The following is a 24441-nucleotide window of genomic DNA, read 5'->3' as shown; positions in this document are numbered from 1 at the left end:
CTCTATAAAGGAGCAATCTACTTTCGTAATTGATCTATCATTTAGTACATTAAATAAAAAGACATAAGCTTATAAGTAAAAAAAGTGCTACATGTAGCTTCAGTGCTGACAGAGTCGGATTTAAAAATCTAAGTTACCTAGAATGATAGTGGATCAAGCTGCGATTTTAATATGTATAAGCGAAAAATATTAAATTCCAATGATAGTGAAATTCGAGTAATTTTACTTAGCTAAGACATGTTTAATTCCAAAATATTATGTAATCATAATTTCAAGTGCAATATTTATTTATAATATGAATGCAAATTGACATTAACTAAATAATTATGTTACATTTTCCTATATAAATGAAAATATTAAAAAAGAATCTGGATCAGAGGTGGAATTGTGTAAAGCAATCGTAATCATTTGACAGTTCATAACGAACGATAAAATCAGTTTAAGTGTTTGACAGAATAATCGTACGTTATGTTACGTACGTAACTGTCAAATGATAACGATTGCTTTACACAATTCCACCTCAGTTTAAAAAAAAACTTATGGGCTGATTTCTCAATCGTCGTATAACTTTTAACTGAAGAATAGTATGAGATATGTCAAAATGTTTATTCTTTAGCAGATATTCAACGATTAAAAAATCAGTCCTAAGTCACCTAGATATCCGAGTAGCTGGCATTTTATGTTCACTAAATTAACATTAGAAAATGAAAAATAAAGAAAAAAAAATGAGCCATGATGAGGTTCAGCATAAGCTGCTACAAGTCTTGGGTTATGTTATTATTACTGATCAGTAAACAATATTAATTTGAATAAAAGTGCATAACTACTATGTTTTAATCTGTAAATATATCTATCTAATTATTATTTTCTTGCTTCCTCTGTAGAACGTCAAGCATCTTCAAATCAGTGTTCATCGATAGTTGACTGCTGTCGTCAATCCAATACCGGAACTGCAACTGAGATTTCAAGTCCAATGTCGATAATTCCATAATACTGATGAACCTGGAAATAAAAAGACAGTTGTAATTATTTCGTTTTAATGATTTCATTCTCTTATATTTTATTTGCAAAAAAGGACTATAGGTAATAATTAAGAAATGACAACATAGAGGTGAGTGGATGCGTGGTAGTATTATCACATAATACCTAATTATTAGTTAAAGTGACATCTAAATAAAATGCGGCAGGCATTTATTGTGTGACATTTGCGTTTAAAATAAGATTTCAAATTATGCATAGAATTCATTTTATAAGAGTAATATTGAACATGTCTCGGAAATGGATTTGCAATAATATACAATAGGGATGATGACTGGGTAATGAAATCAAAATTATATTTAGTCCGTCAGACAGATAATTAGAAAATATTAGACTCAATATTTTTTTTCTATAATCGAATAATTACAGTATTAAATTGAGTTGAAATGTCGCGTGACATCATTTTTGAGTAAAAATTCTACTCAAGCGTGACGTATAGCGCCATTTCAACTCGATGTAGCACTGTTATTATTTAATTATAAAAGAACATAAAAATTATGAGTCTAATATTTTCTAATTATCTGTCTGACGAACAAATAATTGAAATTTTGTCATCTAGCCTATTACTTATCTCATATTTCTTGGTCGTTTAGCGTAATAATGTTAGGTACACTTACTTGTCGTGTCGTGAACTACTATTTGCGTCTTGCGTTTATGTTTTGCTTTCTTTTCTTTCTTTATTCTTAGCCTTCTTGCTTCGTAGAGTAATATTTTACGCACTGAGACAGTAATTTCTTCTTGGCGATATCACTCCTCCTTCATTGTGAGATGTGATCAATTCTATTCTATTCATGGCGTTTTACCTGTTGGTTAAATTTTGTTAAAAGTATTTTTTATAAAAAAAATGCCTTTAAACAAAGGTAGTAGGCGCGCGTGAACACCTGCCAGTAGAGAGGTTAATATGACCTAACGACAGTTGGTGAAAAGAAAAAAGAACACTGGCTGAGTACTCCAAAGATATATGTTTATGGTATCTTAACACTTACTATTGATTATTGCGATTGAGTTGTAAAATTGTTTTACTTACATAATCAGAAAAAGGTCGTGTGGTGCATTGTCAGGCTCCGGTTCAGTTCAGTATGAAGTAGCGAAACGTAGGTAGCTAAGTATTATATTACATTTTAATTTTTATTATTTCTTCTAGTCTATACCTGAAATAGATGGCATATTAATATTATTAATAGTGAAATGTAATAAGACAATTATAATTGTATAATTTATATAAATATAAATCTGAAGATTGAAGTTGCGTTTACCTTAATTAGTAGTTAGTTCTTTTTATGTTTATGAACTCTTCAAATTTGCATTATTTTGTCAGGGCTGCGTTATTAATGCTTCATCTTGAGGAACTTGACTTGCGAGTAGATGTGGTGAGCACCATCGTAGCAATTTTAACTTTTGCATCACTCAAGTTTCTCTTTTGGCTTCTATACCTGAAATAATTAATATAAAATATGTAGTACAGATTAAAATACTAATACATATTAGAAATGCGAAAATTTGGATGTCTGTTACTGTTTCACGCAAAAACTACTGAACGGATTTTGACGAAACTTTACAGTATTATTGTTTATAACCCAGAATAACACATAGGCTATAATTTATGACGATCTGTGACAAACAAAATTTCACGCCGGTGAAGCCGTGGGCAAAAGCTAGTCTTTTTATAAATTAAATAATAATTTTATTAATATTTTTAATACTTACTCTTAGTATCTTTTGAGTGTACGAGTGACAGTCATCTTGATGTCTAATTGAGTATCTTATTCAGATAAGATATAAACAGTGATATTACTAATAAATCGTTTGTCATCTGTAATATAAAACATATTAAAATTAGATTTATATTTGGCTATGCATTGTTAGAGTTTACATCGATGTATAATTAGAGACACATCAAAGCATTGCACGGCTCATCTGTGTTTTGTGTGAATGAGATGTTTCCACATTTATAAACAAGTTAGCTGCCACACACTGCCAGCCTGGTTAGTCCATCTGCAAGCTCTATAACATGACATACAATGTTAGTAAAAGACAGCCATAAATATTAGTTAAAGCCAGAGCCTCGTCAGTAAGACAGCAGGGAGCACCGCAGCGGAGCGTCTCACTCTCGCGGTGAGCCACGCCGCTGCCGCCAACAGCCGGCTGTTGGCGCGAGCAGGTGAGGTTGGCACATGGGATAGTACCATAACATTAATTTGATCTTATAATTAATTAAAGGCAAGCCAATGGTTAGTAAGATTAGTTTTGTTATGCACTCTCCCTTCTACTCCCCATCTACCTACATGAAATGTATAACATTAAAAACTGATTTTAATCATTCGCGTTCCACCCATTATAACTAAACGTCAAGCAGTGAGTACATAATGTAACTCATTCATAAATATCGCGTCAAGACATACCTAGACACATAGAAAGACACGGGTCTTTCTATTTTAAATAAAAACCATTTCATGTAGTTAGATCGCCCTACTGGGCGAATTCGATCTTCTAGCTACAATTAGTTAGCAAATAAATAATATGAATATGAATGAATTCTAAGCCAAAGCAGCGCAAGCATTTTAAAGCAGCAAGCAATTGCAAAGCAGCTACTGAAATGAATCCAAAATTTGATAGATTTGCCCGGGTAAGCCGATATTGTATATGATGAGTGTTTACGTGTGCAGTAATGTAAGAGAAGATGGGAAAGCAAAGTGAAATGGAATATGAAAAATATCACCCCATTACTGTAAGAGTGGTATATCGGAATATAACGTGATCACTTTGGAATCACCATGACATTAGCGCCTGATTCGGAACAGGAGCCTCCTCAGCCAACCAAACGAAGGAAGAGAGAATGATACCGCTGACTGAACGAACTGATTGACAGGGGAAGACTGTTAGGACGACACCCCCAGCCTGCAGGGGACGTCACTGATCCACGTGGGTGACACAGGCAGACGCCTCAGAGAGGGTGACGCCAACGAAGCGAAGAGTGTGAAGGCGACAGCCAACACAGCACGAGCATAAAGTTGAAGAGGTCGAGCGGAGGGAAGATGCAGGGTTAACGAATCAGGGCAGAGAAAATAACCGGTCGATAATGTCCCGGGTGTCAATCAAACACCTCAGCGTCGACGGAATATCAGGGTGTCCAGGTACAAGTACGAGTATGTCAATATAACAAACAACACGTGGTTCAGAAAGCAATGAGCAATGGATGTGTTCAAATGTAGTTAGTTAATGCCGTCATAAGCGAAACTGAACGAAATTGTTCTCACCAGCATAATAAGGATCGTCGTATAATTGTCATTTTGTAAAATTAATAATGTAACTGTCGCCTTTTTTCGCATTTCTTAAATAAACATTGCAAATACATCATAGGTCTCACTAAAAAACAGGTACTTTTAAAGGTATATAAAGTGTTATAAACGGTTACAAAAACAAAGTCAAAATTTATTTATTTGTAATTTTAAATAGTACTTAAATATTAATTAACAAGAATAAACATTCTAAAAAATAGCAAGTTACACTTAAAACATAACGTTACTTATTTATTTCAAGAATACTCAAATTTTAACAACTTTTAGTTATTGTTAATTTTATGAAAATGATCAAGTAGCAATTCCTGACAAAGAAAGAAAATGTCACGTCCATTATGAAAACCCTCTCAACAATAAAATTACCTCATGCATGATAGCAACAACAAACTTGTAAATAAAAGGAGTAACTTTAATATTAAGAAAGTGAAAGAATAATGGTAATAAAATAACAATACCATAAGAAAATTCTAAACTGAAAATATAGTAAACATTCGGTACAAAAGAAGTGAAAACCCAAATAAAAACAAACGGTGTAGTCGATATCCAATGCTCACTTGTCTTCAGCAAGACAAGCGATAGGATGTTTTAACACCTACGACCTACAGTGCTCGAGATCCGTCGCACATCTATCTCATCAACGAGAGAAGAAGGAGGAAAATATTGAACAGAGTAGTTGAAACTGATAAATTATTAATTTTAACTTCAAAGACATGAGGTAATTAGGATAATATTTAGCGAGGGAACAGACAGCAGTTCTCAAAATGAGACCCATTTTTATCACAATTTCATTGTTAGGTTAAAATGGACGAACATAAAATATGTACCTACGTAGGACATTAAAAACAGTGCACCCAAAACAAAATTCTTATTGTTTAAATAAATGAAATTATTAAAAAGTACTATTCTGTAATATGTGAATAAGCTAACAAACATAACAAACTGAATTACAATAAAAACATTATAGGTAGGTGGTAGTCAATATTCATTATTAATTTATAGTTAATATGTACACATTAAGAGAAAAAAGTTTTTGGTTTTATATTAAGTTATTGCAAATTTTAATATTATTAACAAAGACAGGTACTAATTAATAAAAAATATTATTTGTTGTGTAGCAACATTTATGACTTAAATGTGATTAAAAATATGAATTCCTTTTAAAGCCTGACCAGGAACATAAAAACCCTCGCCATGTTGCGGAAAACTAATGGTACTAATTTCTTTTAATGGCAACAGTAACTGAAAACTTCATTGACATGTCACCTTGCATGTCAGTCTATTGCTGTCAAAGTGTAAACAAACTTTATTTTAAATGTGCGCAATTGATTTTGTAAATGAAATTGCTAAAATCTTTTTATAGTCGTGAAAGAAAAGTGGTTCACAATGTGTTAAAGTATTTGTCGAAGAGAAATACCAAAGGTTCGGACAATATTTTCATTGAATAATGTTTCCAACAAAGGTTGTCAAATTGACTGACATGTTTATCGTATAGTACAGTCCACTATGAAAATTAGCTGTGGTTTGTTTCAACTACCTATTTTAAAGTTTTTTGTCACTCTCTAAGTGTTGAATTTTATGGAATTGGGAAAGAAGTACCGAGTTTGAAGCGTTCATGAGCAGACATTGCAGTTGAATATTCAAGTTCTGAATTTGATTATTGATGAATAATAAAATAAATCCTATTATAATAGCTCGATTGATGGTTTCATTTAATTTATTTAAACCAGGTTACCTATAATAATATTTTTTCGTTAATTTATGAAAATATCAAATTAGCCCGTAATCCTGATACATAAAGTTAGCCTATTAATTTAACACAGGTACGACTGTACTCAGTGTTGCACTATCAAATGCAATTGACGCGCCTCTATGCCAGGGTTTTTATGTTCTTGGTCAGGCTATAACTATTCGTATAGTGTCGATTCGAATTAAAAAAGTATGTCCTAAATGTATAACAAGAAAAGCAACGTTATGTTTTAAATGTTTTTAGTTATAAAAAAAAAACAATTTCTTGTAAAATTGTTAAAAAATCTTTATATCATTTGGTTTTGGACTATTATGTATTCGTTAAATATTGATTAAAACCCAGTATTCATAAAAAAACTGAATACTCCATGCAACAAAATACGTTAAGAAGTGTTTAGGATTTTAATTATTAACAGTTTAATGTCAGAGTTAGTTCTAGCTTTAACTACAACACGGATATTTAACCGGATATGTCCTGCGAAAATTGATTTTCTCGCCAAAAATCTTGTTTAAATCTTCTGCAGCCATAACGTGCAGTAACTAATAATATGACGTGATTGGATTACTAATGTTTGGCCAAAAACGTTTCCCAAATTATCACATCGCAAACAACTTATTTCATTCTTTTTATCGAAATATTCATTAACAAGAGGTGATTCTGGCGCTCGGCGGCCGCTACCGCGGCACGCTGCGCTCGCCTTCGCGCGTTAATGGTCACTGTTCTAACCTAACCTAACCCACTATTTTCTGCAATACCTACTTTTTGCAAACATACAATTTTATTATTAAAATTATTGTTTAAGAAAACTATGATCATGTGCCTTATGCTTTGATTTGTGGGTAAGTATATGAAGTGTTAATTTGATCAATCAAATTATTTGGATATTTGGCAAAAAACATTTGCTATACAAAAATTTGCCATAAAAAAACTTGAACAAGTAAAATTTTGCCAAATGATAATATGACCAAATGAATTATCGCATCCCACCGCTCCTGCCAAAAGGCCACGGCATCCTCTCTAATGGTGCGCTTCAATTCCCGGCGCTCCCTGGGGGCCAGTTGGATTCCCTCCTCCGCAAGTCGTCCTGCACGAGAGACTTACAGGTAACGCTGCCGTGCTGCACGACCTGTAAGCCTTCGTGAGTAAAATGAGCGCCGGTCGCTGAGTATTCCCTCCAACCACCTTTCTCATTACAAAAATCGATTCCCTCCAACCACCTTTCTCATTACAAAAATCGACGAGCATCGGTACCATACGGCCGCAGCGTATGTCATCGTGGCCACATAAATGCCTGCGTACAGCACACTTAGGGCGGGGTATCTCACGCCCCATGACGTCTTGCCAAAACCATTGGCAGCTTGTAAATCAATCAATTTCGCATGCGGCACATAGGACCTAGCCTCGTCGAGGGTCACACCAAGCGATTGCGATCGTCACATCGTCTGCGTACGCTATTACGTGTACCCACTCAGGACACGGCAGCATCAGGAGGTCGTTGAGCAGGAGGTTCCAAAGTGTCGGGCCCAACATTGATCCCTAAGGACATCCCATGGTACTGCGCTTCCACGACGTTTGAGCCCCTACATAGAGGCCCACACGCCGGTCTGTAAAGTAACTAACCAATGACCTGAAGATATTAGGTGGAGCTCCGGTCTGTTTGGCCTTCAACAAAATCATCGGCCACCACGCGTTGTCAAAAGCACCGGAGATGTCCAGGAAGATCAGCTGCACGTATGACGCAGTACTGTTCTCGGTGATCGAGTTAATGAACTTGAGCGCCGTGACCGTAGACCGGCCACGGGTGAAACCGTGCTGAGCGTCAGACATATGTCGGTGCAAGCAGGGAGCGCAGGAGATGATGACGCGCTCCAGGATCTTACCCAGGATTGGCAAAAGAGTAATAGGCCTATAGGCCTTCGGGTCAGAGAGAGGCTTACCGTTTCCCTTCGGGAGGACCAATAGTCTACCTACCTTCCAGATGTCTGTAAAAGAACCTTCAGCAAAGGTGGTACGATAATAACTTTAAAAAAAAATAAAACCGACTTCAAATGCGTAAACACAAAAAAAAACTAAAAATTAAAAATATTGCGTATAAAAAAGTTCATCCCCAATTTTCCACCCTTGGGGGTGAAATATTTTCTTCAAATTCGCATGAAACCACCCTTTTGATAATACCTATTCAACAAAAAAATAATTGTTCAAATTGATTTATAATCGGCGGAGATATTGCGTATAAAAAAGTTCATCCCCAATTTTCCACCCTTAGGGGTTGTTTTTTCTATTATTAAATTTAAATGGGACCACCCTTGAGGTATTACCTATACGCCGAAAAAAGATTTGTTAAAATCGGTTCATAATTGACGGAGTTATCGCGTAACAAACATAGAAAAAAAACATACGGGTCGAATTGAGAACCTCCTCCTTTTTTGAAGTTGGTTGAAAAGTAACAGTTGCTAAAAGTTTATTTGGGAAATGAAACATTGGCGATAAGTTGTTTGCGAAGCGAAATTTGGCGAAAAGTAATTTGGCCAAACGGAAGGATACCGACGCGATTACTATTAAATCGTAACAAATAAGTTTATGAAATGTTTATTTCTAAATGTAATAATATCAATATAACTTTAAAAAAAAAACCGACTTCAAATGCGTGAACACAAATAATATCTATTCAACAAAAAAATAATCGTTCAAATTGGTTCATAATCGGCGGAGATATTGCGTATAAAAAGTTCATCCCCAATTTTCCACCCTTGGAGGTGAAATATTTTCTTTAAATTTGCATGAAACCACCCTTTTGATAATACCTATTTAACAACAAAATTATCGTTCAAATTGGTTTAAAATCGGCGGAGATATTGCGTATAAAAAAGTTCATCCCCAATTTTCCACCCTTGGGGGTTATTTTTTTTTAATATTAAATTTAAATGGGACCACCTTTGAGGTATTACCTATACGCCGAAAAAAGATTTGTTCAAATCGGTTCATAATTGGCGAAGTTATCGCGTAACAAACATAGAAAAAAAAACATACGAGTCGAATTGAGAACCTCCTCCTTTTTTTGAAGTCGGTTGAAAAAAAAGGTGGCATAGGGGCCCGAGCGCCAGCCTCGCCGCACCTTAACCTATTTATTACACTGCATTAACTTAAATTATACTGGTAAATTACTAATATTAGTTAACCATGCCACCACCCCAGAGACATTTTAGTGAGAATGACAAATCCAAGATATCTTTTTTCATATTCTAATGATAGTAATAATTCAGACTGAAAAAACTTAAACACAATAAGATTGAAGAGGATCCCTTTCAATCGTGTAATGTGTTATTACCAATAATGTGACTGTTTTGACACTAAAGTAACCAAAAATATTTTTGACTATCTATGGGAACTGTGGCAAAGTAATGCTATAACATCACCCCATCCAAAATTAAAAGCGTAAAAATCTGGACAACTTGGTTTGACCAGTCCCCGAAGGCAGCGCCTGTTCACAGACATGACGGATGAGCCAGCCATCGCTTTACTCGATCATATTTTAGAGAATGTAACGACCCGCCTCACCACGCCACCACCCCAGAGACATTTTAGTGAGAATGACAAATCCAAGATATCTTTTTTCATATTCTAATGATAGTAATAATTCAGACTGAAAAAACTCAAACACAATAAGATTGAAGAGGATCCCTTTCAATCGTGTAATGTGTTATTACCAATAATGTGACTGTTTTGACACTAAAGTAACCAAAAATATTTTTGACTATCTATGCTATGGGAACTGTGGCAAAGTAATACTATAACATCACCCCATTCAAAATTAAAAGCGTAAAAATCTGGACAACTTGGTTTGACCAGTCCCCGAAGGCAGCGCCTGTTCACAGACATGACGGATGAGCCAGCCATCGCTTCACTCGATCATATTTTAGAGAATGTAACGACCCGCCTCACCACGCCACCACCCCAGAGACATTTTAGTGAGAATGACAAATCCAAGATATCTTTTTTCATATTCTAATGATAGTAATAATTCAGACTGAAACAACTTAAACACAATAAGATTGAAGAGGATCCCTTCCAATCGTGTAATGTTTTATTACCAATAATGTGACTGTTTTGACACTAAAGTAACCAAAAATATTTTTGACTATCTATGCTATGGGAACTGTGGCAAAGTAATACTATAACATCACCCCATTCAAAATTAAAAGCGTAAAAATCTGGACAACTTGGTTTGACCAGTCCCCGAAGGCAGCGCCTGTTCACAGACATGACGGATGAGCCAGCCATCGCTTCACTCGATCATATTTTAGAGAATGTAACGACCCGCCTCACCACGCCACCACCCCAGAGACATTTTAGTGAGAATGACAAATCCAAGATATCTTTTTTCATATTCTAATGATAGTAATAATTCAGACTGAAAAAACTCAAACACAATAAGATTGAAGAGGATCCCTTTCAATCGTGTAATGTGTTATTACCAATAATGTGACTGTTTTGACACTAAAGTAACCAAAAATATTTTTGACTATCTATGCTATGGGAACTGTGGCAAAGTAATACTATAACATCACCCCATTCAAAATTAAAAGCGTAAAAATCTGGACAACTTGGTTTGACCAGTCCCCGAAGGCAGCGCCTGTTCACAGACATGACGGATGAGCCAGCCATCGCTTCACTCGATCATATTTTAGAGAATGTAACGACCCGCCTCACCACGCCACCACCCCAGAGACATTTTAGTGAGAATGACAAATCCAAGATATCTTTTTTCATATTCTAATGATAGTAATAATTCAGACTGAAAAAATTCAAACACAATAAGATTGAAGAGGATCCCTTTCAATCGTGTAATGTGTTATTACCAATAATGTGACTGTTTTGACACTAAAGTAACCAAAAATATTTTTGACTATCTATGCTATGGGAACTGTGGCAAAGTAATACTATAACATCACCCCATTCAAAATTAAAAGCGTAAAAATCTGGACAACTTGGTTTGACCAGTCCCCGAAGGCAGCGCCTGTTCACAGACATGACGGATGAGCCAGCCATCGCTTCACTCGATCATATTTTAGAGAATGTAACGACCCGCCTCACCACGCCACCACCCCAGAGACATTTTAGTGAGAATGACAAATCCAAGATATCTTTTTTCATATTCTAATGATAGTAATAATTCAGACTGAAACAACTTAAACACAATAAGATTGAAGAGGATCCTTTCCAATCGTGTAATGTTTTATTACCAATAATGTGACTGTTTTGACACTAAAGTAACCAAAAATATTTTTGACTATCTATGCTATGGGAACTGTGGCAAAGTAATACTATAACATCACCCCATTCAAAATTAAAAGCGTAAAAATCTGGACAACTTGGTTTGACCAGTCCCCGAAGGCAGCGCCTGTTCACAGACATGACGGATGAGCCAGCCATCGCTTCACTCGATCATATTTTAGAGAATGTAACGACCCGCCTCACCACGCCACCACCCCAGAGACATTTTAGTGAGAATGACAAATCCAAGATATCTTTTTTCATATTCTAATGATAGTAATAATTCAGACTGAAAAAACTCAAACACAATAAGATTGAAGAGGATCCCTTTCAATCGTGTAATGTGTTATTACCAATAATGTGACTGTTTTGACACTAAAGTAACCAAAAATATTTTTGACTATCTATGCTATGGGAACTGTGGCAAAGTAATACTATAACATCACCCCATTCAAAATTAAAAGCGTAAAAATCTGGACAACTTGGTTTGACCAGTCCCCGAAGGCAGCGCCTGTTCACAAACATGACGGATGAGCCAGCCATCGCTTCACTCGATCATATTTTAGAGAATGTAACGACCCGCCTCACCACGCCACCACCCCAGAGACATTTTAGTGAGAATGACAAATCCAAGATATCTTTTTTCATATTCTAATGATAGTAATAATTCAGACTGAAACAACTGAAACACAATAAGATTGAAGAGGATCCTTTCCAATCGTGTAATGTTTTATTACCAATAATGTGACTGTTTTGACACTAAAGTAACCAAAAATATTTTTGACTATCTATGCTATGGGAACTGTGGCAAAGTAATACTATAACATCACCCCATTCAAAATTAAAAGCGTAAAAATCTGGACAACTTGGTTTGACCAGTCCCCGAAGGCAGCGCCTGTTCACAGACATGACGGATGAGCCAGCCATCGCTTCACTCGATCATATTTTAGAGAATGTAACGACCCGCCTCACCACGCCACCACCCCAGAGACATTTTAGTGAGAATGACAAATCCAAGATATCTTTTTTCATATTCTAATGATAGTAATAATTCAGACTGAAACAACTTAAACACAATAAGATTGAAGAGGATCCTTTCCAATCGTGTAATGTTTTATTACCAATAATGTGACTGTTTTGACACTAAAGTAACCAAAAATATTTTTGACTATCTATGCTATGGGAACTGTGGCAAAGTAATACTATAACATCACCCCATTCAAAATTAAAAGCGTAAAAATCTGGACAACTTGGTTTGACCAGTCCCCGAAGGCAGCGCCTGTTCACAGACATGACGGATGAGCCAGCCATCGCTTCACTCGATCATATTTTAGAGAATGTAACGACCCGCCTCACCACGCCACCACCCCAGAGACATTTTAGTGAGAATGACAAATCCAAGATATCTTTTTTCATATTCTAATGATAGTAATAATTCAGACTGAAAAAACTCAAACACAATAAGATTGAAGAGGATCCCTTTCAATCGTGTAATGTGTTATTACCAATAATGTGACTGTTTTGACACTAAAGTAACCAAAAATATTTTTGACTATCTATGCTATGGGAACTGTGGCAAAGTAATACTATAACATCACCCCATTCAAAATTAAAAGCGTAAAAATCTGGACAACTTGGTTTGACCAGTCCCCGAAGGCAGCGCCTGTTCACAGACATGACGGATGAGCCAGCCATCGCTTCACTCGATCATATTTTAGAGAATGTAACGACCCGCCTCACCACGCCACCACCCCAGAGACATTTTAGTGAGAATGACAAATCCAAGATATCTTTTTTCATATTCTAATGATAGTAATAATTCAGACTGAAAAAATTCAAACACAATAAGATTGAAGAGGATCCCTTTCAATCGTGTAATGTGTTATTACCAATAATGTGACTGTTTTGACACTAAAGTAACCAAAAATATTTTTGACTATCTATGCTATGGGAACTGTGGCAAAGTAATACTATAACATCACCCTATTCAAAATTAAAAGCGTAAAAATCTGGACAACTTGGTTTGACCAGTCCCCGAAGGCAGCGCCTGTTCACAGACATGACGGATGAGCCAGCCATCGCTTCACTCGATCATATTTTAGAGAATGTAACGACCCGCCTCACCACGCCACCACCCCAGAGACATTTTAGTGAGAATGACAAATCCAAGATATCTTTTTTCATATTCTAATGATAGTAATAATTCAGACTGAAAAAACTGAAACACAATAAGATTGAAGAGGATCCCTTTCAATCGTGTAATGTGTTATTACCAATAATGTGACTGTTTTGACACTAAAGTAACCAAAAATATTTTTGACTATCTATGCTATGGGAACTGTGGCAAAGTAATACTATAACATCACCCCATTCAAAATTAAAAGCGTAAAAATCTGGACAACTTGGTTTGACCAGTCCCCGAAGGCAGCGCCTGTTCACAGACATGACGGATGAGCCAGCCATCGCTTCACTCGATCATATTTTAGAGAATGTAACGACCCGCCTCACCACGCCACCACCCCAGAGACATTTTAGTGAGAATGACAAATCCAAGATATCTTTTTTCATATTCTAATGATAGTAATAATTCAGACTGAAACAACTTAAACACAATAAGATTGAAGAGGATCCTTTCCAATCGTGTAATGTTTTATTACCAATAATGTGACTGTTTTGACACTAAAGTAACCAAAAATATTTTTGACTATCTATGCTATGGGAACTGTGGCAAAGTAATACTATAACATCACCCCATTCAAAATTAAAAGCGTAAAAATCTGGACAACTTGGTTTGACCAGTCCCCGAAGGCAGCGCCTGTTCACAGACATGACGGATGAGCCAGCCATCGCTTCACTCGATCATATTTTAGAGAATGTAACGACCCGCCTCACCACGCCACCACCCCAGAGACATTTTAGTGAGAATGACAAATCCAAGATATCTTTTTTCATATTCTAATGATAGTAATAATTCAGACTGAAAAAACTCAAACACAATAAGATTGAAGAGGATCCCTTTCAATCGTGTAATGTGTTATTACCAATAATGTGACTGTTTTGACACTAAAGTAACCAAAAATATTTTTGACTATCTATGCTATGGGAACTGTGGCAAAGTAATACTATAACATCACCCCATTCAAAATTAAAAGCGTAAAAATCTGGACAACTTGGTTTGACCAGTCCCCGAAGGCAGCGCCTGTTCACAGACATGACGGATGAGCCAGCCATCGCTTCACTCGATCATATTTTAGAGAATGTAACGACCCGCCTCACCACGCCACCACCCCAGAGACATTTTAGTGAGAATGACAAATCCAAGATATCTTTTTTCATATTCTAATGATAGTAATAATTCAGACTGAAACAACTTAAACACAATAAGATTGAAGAGGATCCCTTCCAATCGTGTAATGTTTTATTACCAATAATGTGACTGTTTTGACACTAAAGTAACCAAAAATATTTTTGACTATCTATGGGAACTGTGGCAAAGTAATGCTATAACATCACCCCATTCAAAATTAAAAGCGTAAAAATCTGGACAACTTGGTTTGACCAGTCCCCGAAGGCAGCGTCTGTTCACAGACATGACGGATGAGCCAGCCATCGCTTCACTCGATCATATTTTAGAGAATGTAACGACCCGCCTCACCACGCCACCACCCCAGAGACATTTTAGTGAGAATGACAAATCCAAGATGTTTCGTACCGAAATATATTTATTAGTTTCTTAATTTTAGTTTAAGATAAAACAACACAAACTGGAAGGAATTTGCTCTTTTTCTTAATTGCATTTTTTAATCACAAACTGGCAACATTCTTTCCAATCCTATGGAGCTAGGCTCGCGATTGCGATTGCGACGCCCCCCAGTGACGCAAGAGTTTTGAGTTCGGAAGGACGCCCGTGCGCAACAGCGGTGTGTTCTTTAATTCGGCAACCACATAAGCGTTTGTCAATTTCCAAAATCAAGTGAATCTAATGAGTGCGGGATCCAGCCCCTATGGAACTATGGTCTTTCTCATCAATATGTGCTAATACTTCACAAACAAACTGCATTTCGGAGATACGCCGGGCCCGGCTGAGCACGCGGCTGGCACTGTGGAAAAGAGGTTTGTTCGCCGTTTGCTTTGAAAATTTAGTATAGCTAACACAAGATATCTTTTTTCATATTCTAATGATAGTAATAATTCAGACTGAAAAAATTCAAACACAATAAGATTGAAGAGGATCCCTTTCAATCGTGTAATGTGTTATTACCAATAATGTGACTGTTTTGACACTAAAGTAACCAAAAATATTTTTGACTATCTATGCTATGGGAACTGTGGCAAAGTAATACTATAACATCACCCCATTCAAAATTAAAAGCGTAAAAATCTGGACAACTTGGTTTGACCAGTCCCCGAAGGCAGCGCCTGTTCACAGACATGACGGATGAGCCAGCCATCGCTTCACTCGATCATATTTTAGAGAATGTAACGACCCGCCTCACCACGCCACCACCCCAGAGACATTTTAGTGAGAATGACAAATCCAAGATATCTTTTTTCATATTCTAATGATAGTAATAATTCAGACTGAAACAACTTAAACACAATAAGATTGAAGAGGATCCTTTCCAATCGTGTAATGTTTTATTACCAATAATGTGACTGTTTTGACACTAAAGTAACTAAAAATATTTTTGACTATCTATGCTATGGGAACAGTGGCAAAGTAATACTATAACATCACCCCATTCAAAATTAAAAGCGTAAAAATCTGGACAACTTGGTTTGACCAGTCCCCGAAGGCAGCGCCTGTTCACAGACATGACGGATGAGCCAGCCATCGCTTCACTCGATCATATTTTAGAGAATGTAACGACCCGCCTCACCACGCCACCACCCCAGAGACATTTTAGTGAGAATGACAAATCCAAGATATCTTTTTTCATATTCTAATGATAGTAATAATTCAGACTGAAAAAATTCAAACACAATAAGATTGAAGAGGATCCCTTCCAATCGTGTAATGTTTTATTACCAATAATGTGACTGTTTTGACACTAAAGTAACCAAAAATATTTTTGACTATCTATGGGAACTGTGGCAAAGTAATGCTATAACATCACCCCATTCAAAATTAAAAGCGTAAAAATCTGGACAACTTGGTTTGACCAGTCCCCGAAGGCAGCGCCTGTTCACAGACATGACGGATGAGCCAGCCATCGCTTCACTCGATCATATTTTAGAGAATGTAACGACCCGCCTCACCACGCCACCACCCCAGAGACATTTTAGTAAGAATGACAAATCCAAGATATCTTTTTTCATATTCTAATGATAGTAATAATTCAGACTGAAAAAACTCAAACACAATAAGATTGAAGAGGATCCCTTTCAATCGTGTAATGTGTTATTACCAATAATGTGACTGTTTTGACACTAAAGTAACCAAAAATATTTTTGACTATCTATGGGAACTGTGGCAAAGTAATGCTATAACATCACCCCATCCAAAATTAAAAGCGTAAAAATCTGGACAACTTGGTTTGACCAGTCCCCGAAGGCAGCGCCTGTTCACAGACATGACGGATGAGCCAGCCATCGCTTCACTCGATCATATTTTAGAGACATTTTAGTGAGAATGACAAATTCAAGATCTTTCTTTTTAATTTAATAAAAATAACAATTCAGACTGAAGATAATCTTGACAATGGAGGGGATCACTTTATTGTCATTATGTTTTATTACTAATTTATGCAACATAGTATTAAAAATAGATCAAGTTGCGGCGGGAGTGGCCCCATTGACCATCCCTAAAGCCAACTGTATTTTTTTACATACAATATAAAAAAAATCGGAAAACCGCGGTTTAGATAGCAAGAAACAAACGGACATATTCATTACGTCACGGTCATTGCATGTAACCGTTTAAAGCACTTTATATATCTATAAAAGTACCTATGTTCTTCAGTGTAACCTACGACGCAGCGTGCATTGCTTATTCAAGTAATGCGAAAAAAAAGGCTACCCCTGTACATTATTTCAGCTTCAACCAAACCAACGCGTGCAGATTGCCATCGCCGGCGCGATCATAGGCCAATGACTGGTCGTGCGACCTGTCATTCGCCTATGATCGCGTCGGCGATGGTGATTTGCACGCGTTGGTTTGGTTGAAGCTTACTTTTACAAAATGACAATTATACGATATCCATTATATGCTGGTAAGAACAATTCCGTTCAGTTACGCTTAAAACGGCATATAACTAACAAAAAATCAACACACCCATTGCTCGTTGCCTCCGGAACCATGCATATGTTTGTTATATTGGCATACTCGTACTTGTACCTAGACTTCCTGACATTCCGTCGACGCTGAGGCATTCAATTGGCACAAGTGGGACATTATCAAGCGGTTATTAACCTTACCTTGATTCGTCACCCCTGCATCTTCTCTCCGGTCTCTTCCCCCTCAACTTCACGCCCGCAGCCATGCGGCTGTCGAACTCCACACTCTTCGCTTCGATGTCGTTACCTTCCCCAAGACGTCCGCCGGTGTTTCCCACAGCATCAGCAACATCAGCCCACAGGCTGGCGTGTCCCCCCAACAGTCGTCCACGTCTATCCTTCAGTTCGCCCTTCAGCGATATCATAACATCTCTTCTTCAATTTGGTTGACCGAGAAAGCTCCTATTCTAAAATCAAACACCAATGTAAATGGATTTATACTCCAAGTGACGACGCTATACCGATCCACCCCTACAGTGTAGAGATGATATTTAACATAGCCCATTCCCCCGATACTTCACTATCTCCACTCACACCACCACACACGCATAACTCATATACACAAAACCAACATGCCCAAACAAAAACCACCAAATTTTGAATTCATGCGAAATGAGTATAAAAAAGCAAAAATAAATAAATAATGCACGTGTATAGGCGTGTCAGCTTGATTTTAATTGATTTTAAAATATATTTACACAAAAGAATTGTCAATTGATTGATGAGGTGAATTATATTTACACTTTCCGAGAAATTGCGTAAAAATAAAAAAAATATATAAAAAAAGTAATCTAAAGAAGCTGCGGGTACACTACATTATTAAGCAAAAGTTTATCGTCGACTAATTTATCGCGCGAAACTAAAATTTTGATATCCGATTTTTCTTGGACCCGACCTAACGCTACGTACAATTGGCCATGACTGAACACGTCCGACCGCAAGTCTACGCCTACCCGATTTATAGTCTGCCCCTGACTCTTATGAACAGTCATGGCATAACACAGAGCTAAGGGGAATTGCCGTCGCGTCATTTCGATGGGGCTGTCCGGTTCGATTGGAGCTTTAAACAAGATACGCGGAATCAAAAATTCGTTTGTTTCGCCTGGCTTGCGAACGGTTATTATGCGCGGCGTAGTTTTCACGACGATAACTTTTGTGCCATTGACCAGTCGGTCTGAAAAACTAAGATTGCGGATTATCATGCACACGCATCCTACTTTTAGTGTTAGATCATGTTCTGGAACACCCTTTGGCTGCAGTTTATTTAACGCGTCCGCGCCTAAAAATATATCGTCCGCGTTATCGGAAAGGACTTTATCGATTGAATAAAAGTGTAACGGTTCCGACTCTACTCTATCTAATACTATGGAATTAATTTCTCTAACGTTTTGATTGTGTGTGGTGAGTATTGCTCGACCAGCACACGTGTCCGGTTCAATAATGACAACATGTGAAAAAACAAAATCTATTAAATCGTTCAAATCTGTAACATAAGAAAGGTGGGAAGTTAAATCTACTAAATTTAAAATTGAACGATTTACCTTTACAGTTTGAACCGGCAATTGATTCGATCCCAGTTTTAATAAAAAGTCAGAATACTCTGGGTCGTCTCTGTTACGTTGGGAAGTGCTCAAGTTGAAAATTTTAATTTGTTCCCAAATCGGTGAGGACTTGACTGAACAATTGATTACGTCAGAGTTACTTTTAGCTTTTACTACGACAGGAGGTATCTGACGGAAATCTCCTGCGAAAATTACGATTTTCCCACCAAAAAGCCTGTTACACTTCATCAAATCGCGGAGAGACCTATCAAGCAGGTGAATTAAATATTTGTGAGCCATAGGGGCTTCGTCGTAAATAATAACGTCAGCTTGTCGAACAAGCTCAGCGCGCTGCGAACCATTGGTAATGCTCCAGTAACCAAGATCATCTACGGGGTTGAGGGGGAATTTAAACATGCTATGTGCCGTAATGCCGCCTACGTAATTTTGCGCCGCGATACCTGAACTCGCCGTACACAAGACAATTCCTAAATTTCCGCGTGCGTGTGCAGTAATTACATTTAAAAGCAAAGTTTTACCTGTTCCGGCAGGCCCGTCAATGAAAATGGCAGTATTGTTTGAGTTTCGGAACTCGCTGTCACTCAGGAGAGTGTGAATATAACTAAACACGAGGTTTTGGTCGGGGGATAATTTTGGTAGCCAGCTACTCACGAACGTGTTTAACTCGTCGCGATTATATTCGACGCGCTCGCGGCCTACTTCGGTCGAATCGTCTATAACGCCCGGTAACCCTTGCTCGACAAGGGATGTCCCATGTTTACGCAATAACCGGTCGATTTGGACGAGACAAAGTTTGTACGCTTTTTCTGCGTCATCGGATAAACGCTGCAAAAAATCCTGACCAATTAAATGTTTGTACTTATCCCACAAAGAAACGACCCTAACCCCGTTCACAGCTAAGAGTACGAAAAAGCTACGCAGCCGTGGTCCAGTCAAAAATGTAGATGCTTCCTGCATAGCAATCTCATACTCCGCTTCATCGTCCGCGATCCCGAGAGCTTTCGCAGCTTCCTGGAAAGTTTTGCACAATGGACCACCAAGTTTATATAAATCGTCGTAACTACGACACGGCTGAGACGCTAAAAGAAGACGCAAGTAAAATAATTCACCTCTGTTTGGCGCGACCCAGAATAAACGCGATACTAATTCGCCCCTTTGCCGTCTTGTCAAAAATTTATTATTGCTTAATTCAAAGATTTCAACGTTTCTAGTGGTGGGACGTCGCGAATGAACAATATACCGCTCGTAAAAATCTAAATATGTCAAGTTATCAAACTGTTCACCGAGAGGCCTTTTGAAATAAGTTATTAAGTCCGAATGAGCGCGGCGCGCGGCATCTGCTTCGGTTCCCGGCTTGAAAAATATGGATTGTTGGCCCTCAAGGTGTACGGCGAGCTGCTTTACGTTCGGTTCGCGAGCTGTTACGTCAAACTCTAAAATGCGCCACGTCGCTTCGCAAGAACCAAGGTAACGTTTGGTGACATACTGCTCGATTTCGTTATTTTTATTTGAATCAGGAACGACTGTAACGCGCGATTCGTCAGGACCTTTGGTCATGTATTTGAATAGATATTTGACGATCGCGCGTGCGGAATATGCTAATAAAGGACAATGTTCGTTCTCCATACATTGTTCGCCTAAAGAACCAACAATTTTGACATATTACTACCCGAAAGCGAAATAATACGATTCTGTGTGTAAGAACAATGATTCCTGATGGACACTTGCCATAAAATTAATGATTAAGAATATTAAATCACAGCGATTTTATAATATGTCGTTTATGACAACATGGCGTCTAATGTATTGTGTGAATGTATGAACACCGATTCGCGAAAAATGTTTTGTATTGTCGTCACGCCGAGTCGCAGCCAAATAGTATAAAATAATAGAACAAGTTTTAGAAATACAACTCGGCATTCCACTTTTACAATATGCCCACATATTGCACGTAAATAAACAACATGAATCGTAGGTTGTTTCCACCCTTGTCATCTGACACATGAAATAAACTCCTATTGTATTATAGATATCGAAGCCGAATCGTATATAATAATAGAATGGGTTTTGGAGATCACTCGGGGTTCCACTTTTATAAAATACCTACATATTACATAAAAATACCACGAATCATGAGTTTTCTTTTCACCATTTACATCTGACACGAGATAACAAACTCCTATCTCCATGACTACCATCGTAGTCTATGCCAAAGACTACAATATTTTAAGCAAGAAGTTTCAAACCTTAGCGGCTACGGTAACCCCTGGGCCACATACATCATGATAACATTCGGTCGACACCGGAACGAAGTCTTGCGATTATGCAAAAAAGCATCGTATTCTAGTGCGGCTATATCACGTTCAACCGGGGTTTTAATTCGACTAAAGTCCTGACTAAAGACTGGAAGAAAATACGCCGCATTGTATGAGCACTTCGTGTTCGTTAAAGCGGCTTCAGATCTAGAGCCCACATAGTTTTCTTTCCAATAATATCCGCAAGTAGCGCTGCATGATCTTTACAACAAAAACGGCAATAGTTATTAAGGTGCCAAAATTATATGATTACTTTGGCACGGTATTATACACGTTCGAAGATTTGTCATTTTCATTCATTTCTTCATCATCATCATCATTTCAGCCACAGGACGTCCACTACTGAACATAGGCCTCCCCCAATGACTTCCACATCGCACGGTTGGTAGCGGCCTGCATCCAGCGCCTTCCCGCTACCTTTATCAGGTCGTCGGTCCACCTTGTGGTGGGTTGACATTGCAGAATATGACTTTTGATAGGTTCATCATAGAATTCGGCGGGGATATCCTCACGGAGGAAGTTCGTAAAAGGGCGGAACAAGATCTTATAATAATGCAAGGCCGAAGCTGTTACGCGCGTGCTCCTACGTGTAATCCGGCGAGTATGCAATAAATAGTAATGTCTGGTAAATAGTGGTAATACGTATCGTTCGTTCGTTCGTTTCAGCCGAAAAGACGTCCACTGCTGGACAAAGGCCTCCCCCAAGGATTTCCACGAAGACCGATCCTGCACCGCTCGCATACAGGCACCTCCCGCGACCTTCACCAGATCGTCGGTCCACCTAGTGGGAGGCCTGCCCACGCTACGTCTTTCGGCTCGTGGTCGCCACTCAAGAACTTTCCTGCCCCAGCGGCCATCAGCTCTACGAGCTATGTGCCCCGCCCCGTCTATGTCTGTATGCGCTACGATTACAGGGTATCATTTTGCATAGTCGCAAGACTTCACTCCGCTGCTGTCAAATCAATGTCGCATAATGTTATCGCAATGTGTGTGGCCCTTGGCCAAATCACAGAAGCCTATGCGAAGAAAGAGCACTTGAATGACAATAAAAATCAGGGTTACCATTTTATAAGATTTCCTCACTATTGAGGGTAACAAAGTAACATTAATAATCTAGCCATTAATTACATTTATTACCTATACGAGAAAGTAAAGCAACATGCGGTTTTATTTTAATGTGTAAAATATTAAACCCCTCATATTTGTAACAGTTTGTTCCAAGTTTAGTTTTACTGTTTTGTTAACAGTATTGCTGTTTCAGCTGTCACTGTGAAGCTTTGGGAAAATAAATAAATAGAAAAAATATTAACATAAATATTTATTTAAGTTTTTATGTTCATTATCATAATATGCCAATTTAAGTTACACTGTGTGACAGTCTTTGACACTAAACAAACTCTTCAGCTTAATAATACCTACCTACAGGGCGTTTTTATAGTTACTCTTGCTGATGAAACAAGAAGGGTTGATTCTACTACTGAAATACAACTACTTTTCTTACAGGACCAATATCAAATTCTCAAAAAAATTCACATCCTCGTGATGGTGATAATTTCTATGGAGAGGTTTTTTTTATATTCGGTCTCTTGGGATAAGTTATTCCATTTGAGCAGTAGAATTAATCCTTTTTATTCGATCACATATAAAAACAACACAAGTGTTTAGGAAAACTTCTTCTTTGGTATGGTATCACTACGGAGTTATAATGTCGGCAACTCTGTATCACTGACTTGTAACTTTCAAACAGCATGAATAATAAGGGCACCACATTGGTTTTCTTTCTGAAAAAAGGCTTTCAGTTTTAGTACTAACCCTTTAGCACTATTTCATTGAAATAAAAATACAATAAACGCACAGAAGACTGAAATTGAGTCAACTGACGTGACATTTATAATTTGTTGACATTATGACAGTTTGACAAGACTAGGGATTGAAAAAGTTTTAATTGAAAAAGTAAAATGACAATTTATTAAAACGATTCACATGGATATAATCGATTAAAAATATTTATAAAATGTTCTGATACTTGCCTGTAGCGATTATCCAATCCTGGTTTCTACTGAAAAACTACCTCGTGGCAAGATTTTAATAAAATAATAAAATCTTTATCTTCTCTTTCACAATCTATAAAAGTTCATTTGGTCTATTATTATACATGTGCTATGAATGAGGGTTTTCGCGATTGAAAAATCCGCGAGATGGCAATACGTAGACGCGAGGTCCAAATGCTGCATGATTGGTGGATATCTGTCAATGTCATGTCAAAAATAACCAATCATGCAGCATTTGGACCTCACGTCTACGTATTGCCATCTGGCGGATTTTTCAATCGCGAAAACCCTCATTGGCATAGATTATGAGAGACTGGCAACTATACTAGGTTGATATCAGGTGATCCGTCTGCTCATTTGCCTCCTGTCACATAAAAAAAAAATATATATGTTTCTCACACTTCAACTGGCATTGGATTCAACATCGGATTCTGACACTTTTACAGTTATGATACCATGAATATCAGTTTATGGTCCTAATTATTTTTATTTTATTTACGACCTTCGACCAGTTGGACACTTTAGATATCTTCTTGTAATAGTGTCAAACTGTCAATATCTTTTTAGCTTTTAACGCAAATCTAGTCTTCAAAGCAGTTTAATCGATTTATTTTATTTTCAAAATCGATATTTTATTGTCTATGATGGCCGCAGGAACATCACTATACATGGACTCCCAGCAATAAAGTACGGTAATGCCTCGTACAGATTTTATCGGCAAAAATTATGGAACTTGATAGGTTTTAGACCATGCCACGCACCAAAACGTCCGGAAGTTGTAATAGTATTATAGAATAAACGTTAAAAGACTTATTTATTTAATTTTTCAATGCTTAAGTGTCCATTAGAATGAAAGGGTGCTTAATGTATTAAAAAAAA

At 37.4% G+C, this 24441-nt stretch overlaps 1 long non-coding RNA gene across 1 annotated transcript; it reads right to left on the bottom strand.

Annotated features, from left to right (window-relative positions):
• Positions 1-180: 180 nt before the first annotated feature.
• Positions 181-3307, bottom strand: LOC135086609 (uncharacterized). The gene is made up of 5 exons (XR_010260543.1): positions 2746-3307; positions 2295-2471; positions 2066-2189; positions 1656-1841; positions 181-1002 (listed from the first exon to the last, which is right to left on the bottom strand). It is a non-coding gene; the product is annotated as an uncharacterized LOC135086609 (long non-coding RNA).
• Positions 3308-24441: the final 21134 nt, after the last annotated feature.

This window comes from Ostrinia nubilalis, chromosome Z (genome assembly GCF_963855985.1).
Source record: "Ostrinia nubilalis chromosome Z, ilOstNubi1.1, whole genome shotgun sequence".
NCBI classification, from domain to species: Eukaryota; Metazoa; Arthropoda; class Insecta; order Lepidoptera; family Crambidae; genus Ostrinia; species Ostrinia nubilalis.
Note: the sequence above shows the minus strand (reverse complement) of the source record. Positions and strands in the feature narration are given on the sequence as shown.